The sequence below is a fragment of the Microtus pennsylvanicus genome, chromosome 12, assembly GCF_037038515.1.
Source record: "Microtus pennsylvanicus isolate mMicPen1 chromosome 12, mMicPen1.hap1, whole genome shotgun sequence".
Classification (NCBI taxonomy): domain Eukaryota; kingdom Metazoa; phylum Chordata; class Mammalia; order Rodentia; family Cricetidae; genus Microtus; species Microtus pennsylvanicus.
This window is the reverse complement of record NC_134590.1, coordinates 83307830-83311130: the sequence shown is the minus strand read 5'-3', so window position 1 is coordinate 83311130 and position 3301 is coordinate 83307830. Positions and strand designations below refer to the sequence as shown.

Below are 3301 nucleotides of genomic sequence, written 5' to 3'. Positions count from 1 at the left end.
CGTCCCTGCACCCCTCCTCCGAGAGGTGTCGTTTCCGTAAATTCACCCACCCGGCGGGGGATTGTATTGTTTTAAGGCAGGGCCCTGGGCTTGCATGCGCTCGCCCACCTCCCAGCCTCACGGGCTTGTGGCTGTTTATTCCTGTGTCTTAGGAAACTTTCAACCCTATTAGAAAATGGCTTGCCTGATTCGGCGAAGCTTCGGGCCCCTTAGAGGAAGAAACACAGGTTTTGATGCCCGACATTAGAAAAGCTGTGGCTTAGACTGGGGTGGGGAGGGAGGGTTGTTTCCTTCTAGCTGGTTTTCCTTGGGGGGGGGGGGGAGTCTCGCAGTCTGTTTGAGGAGCAGGAAGACTTTATTGCTTTAACTGCAGGACACCGTTTCCCCTTTTCACTGAGTTCTTCAGAGCTGGCCAGCACCTCTTCCTCGATTTTTTGCTTGTTAAACCAGCCTTAGAATCACCAAGAGAATGCCGCTGCGGGGGGTGCCAGGGGAGGCAGGACTCCGAGGTGGACCTCTGGAGGGTAGGTAGGCTGAGAGCGAAAGTTCAGCCTGGAGGCCTCGGGAAAATAAATAAATAAATGCCCCTGTAGGTAACAATAGTAAGCCAGGCTCGTTCAAGACCGGTTGGGCAGATTTGAATCTTGTTCTCATCCATAAAAGTCTGTACAGAAAGGAGACAGATACATGGACAAATTGTGCTGTAGAAATATATACTGTATATGTGTGATTTATATATAACGGTGTGTATAAAGCTTTTCAGGCTTGGCTGTAGTGTAAAAAGTAATGACTTTATTACCTCTGAAAGGTTCTGTGGTTCACATTTAACAGTCTTCTGAATTACAATTCATTACACAATCGTGTGCTCTCTAAAACCGGCACCCTATCAGGGCCACTATCTGTGGTTATTTCCAATAAATAACTGGCACCATTTTTATTGATTTTCTTTTTTAAAAAAAATCATAGGAAATTAAGCACTTAGTTACAAGTAGGTCTGCTGTGTTATTGCACTTGTTTCAGATTCCGGGGGGGTTCCTTCGGAAGCCACATCTGAAGACATACATTAAAAAGCCAGTTGCAGCTGCTTGCCCTGGGTGCCAGTGCAGAGGTAAAGCGGCAACGTTTCCACGATTAACATATATTTAATTTCTCCATCATAAAATGCCCAGGGTGAAATGGGACCTGCCATCCGCTCCCGCCCCTCCCCCCCAACCAGATTTCACCCAGCTCAGAAAACCAGGGCTCTGCGTCGGCATTTGATCTGTCCTAGCCGGCCCCCCTCCGGGTCCCTCGTGCTCGCGGGTCCCGATGATGCCCCTCCCTCCTGGCTGCTGAATGTTCACTCCAGCGCCCGAAGGTGGGGGAGGGGAAGTGTATATGAGTGTTTAAAGAAGTAAAAACGTGGCGTTCTAAGAGATTTGAAAATATTACATAAGTATTGATTAATGATGCAGGTGGTGTTGTGGAGCGGGGTGAAAGGTCACTTTAAATGTGCACACTTGGGTACACAATAAGTGTTTTTACCTTTCCAGAAATGGCTTTTAGAAAGTAGTAAATTATGACAACGATAGAATTATTTTCTAGCTGTTCAGTTTAACTTCGTTGGGGTTGTAGAACCCTTGCTGCTTGATTTGAGAGACCTCGGTGGGCTCTTTCCCAAACCTGTAGTGACGACAGTGCCTAAACCCTAGGCCAGCAGACGACCCCTCCTTTTCCCTCCCCACCCCCTTTTATCTTGCCGGCGGAGGAGCCTCCCCATACTTCCTGCAGTATATATTCTGCCTCTGATCTCCGTACTTAATAGCCAAGTCCTGGTTTATGCTTTATAATGTGTTGACAAGTTTTCTAACAGACTTTCTGAAATAATGCACATATATTCACGTCGGTTAGGAACCCACCGTATTTTTAGAGTCGAGTAGATCTATACCCTAATGCAGAGAGAGGGTGTAAATCACAGAGGGTTTCATGGTCCTTTCAGTAGTTTTCGGTATGAAGTATGAGCCGCGTGGCCTCCAGACGTAACCTTTTAGAAAAAAAGACAGTGCTTTTATTTTATGGTGTAAAGTGCTTTTAGCTTCAGGGCTCTGAACGTGCATGTGGTCAACAAACAGCTCTAGAGGGAGGCTTACTATAGCCCCAGCCCTCTGTGAGCATCCCCTGACACCCGGGACTCGCTGCGAACTGGAGAACCAAGAGTTAAAAAGTCTGTCTCGATGAAAACTACAAGATTAAAATATTCACTGTCTGCGTTTAGGGTGAAACACTTTTATAGACAAAAATAAATAAATGAATAATTGAATGATTAAAATGCAATCCGTCCCATCTTGCTTTTTATTCATCCTTTTTCCTTCTTTTTTATTTATTTTTTATTTATCTATTTTTGTTGATGTTGTTACCTAATTGACAGACCAGAAAATAGAAAAGGGGCAGTCATCTTTCAGCTAGGACCCTGCATTCAGCACAGGTTTCAACTCTGGGACTGTGGAGAGGGGGCTGCTAGCCCCATTGCTGTTTGTTAGACAATGCATTCCGAGGAGCCGAGACTGTGTTTGAGTAGAGGAGTGAGCGAGAGGCTTTGCCCCTGCTGCCTAACTTACCTGATGCCTGGACCTAAGGAGGCTCCCAAGAGTAGACAGTGCTGCCCCTTCCTCAAAGGCTTAACTCTTCCTCTGGGGTGGGCTTGGAAGGCACAGCTTCCCCCATCCTGAGAGATCCATCAGTCTGACGTCTTTCTCCAGTGGCTGCCTGGATTTCTGAGGGGCTGGCAGGTTGCTTCATACATCCTGATGCACCTATCTAAGAGAAAAGGAAAGGGTGGGTCTGGCCCTGGACCAGGCTGCTGTGTGTTCAGTCAATCATGCATGAGAAAGAGGAGCAATCGTCACAGTTAAGGGACTCATCTCAATAGACAAGAAGTTCTGGTTAGAACAATCCTGAGTGAAAGTCTTAATTTAACATCCCAGCTTTTGCATAAAAGACACATAGGTACAAGGCTGTATGTCCACTGACTGTAGTGTATTAGGGATTCTTGCTACAATACTCAGGACACAGTAAATGCTCAATAAACTGCCTTTGAGTCAATGAACTAACCAACTACAAATCCTCTTACCATACCCATAAAACCAATTCCTAACCACCCAAACTATATTAATTTCCCCAAAAACCAATAGGGCTTTGGTGAGGCAGTCCTACAGTGAGAGCTCATTTAAGCCTTAAAGTCATTCCTACCAGGGACAGCTCAGAAGATCACCCCAAACATCTAGCAGCTGAACAGTTAACAATAGAAGGCAATATGTGCATT

The 3301-nt window shown here is 45.9% G+C and overlaps 1 long non-coding RNA gene across 1 annotated transcript; it reads right to left on the bottom strand.

Moving 5' to 3' along the window:
* Positions 1 to 389: 389 nt before the first annotated feature.
* On the bottom strand, positions 390 to 2751 carry LOC142832765 (uncharacterized). The gene is made up of 3 exons (XR_012907269.1): positions 2598 to 2751; positions 1899 to 2023; positions 390 to 664 (listed from the first exon to the last, which is right to left on the bottom strand). It is a non-coding gene; the product is annotated as an uncharacterized LOC142832765 (long non-coding RNA).
* Positions 2752 to 3301: the final 550 nt, after the last annotated feature.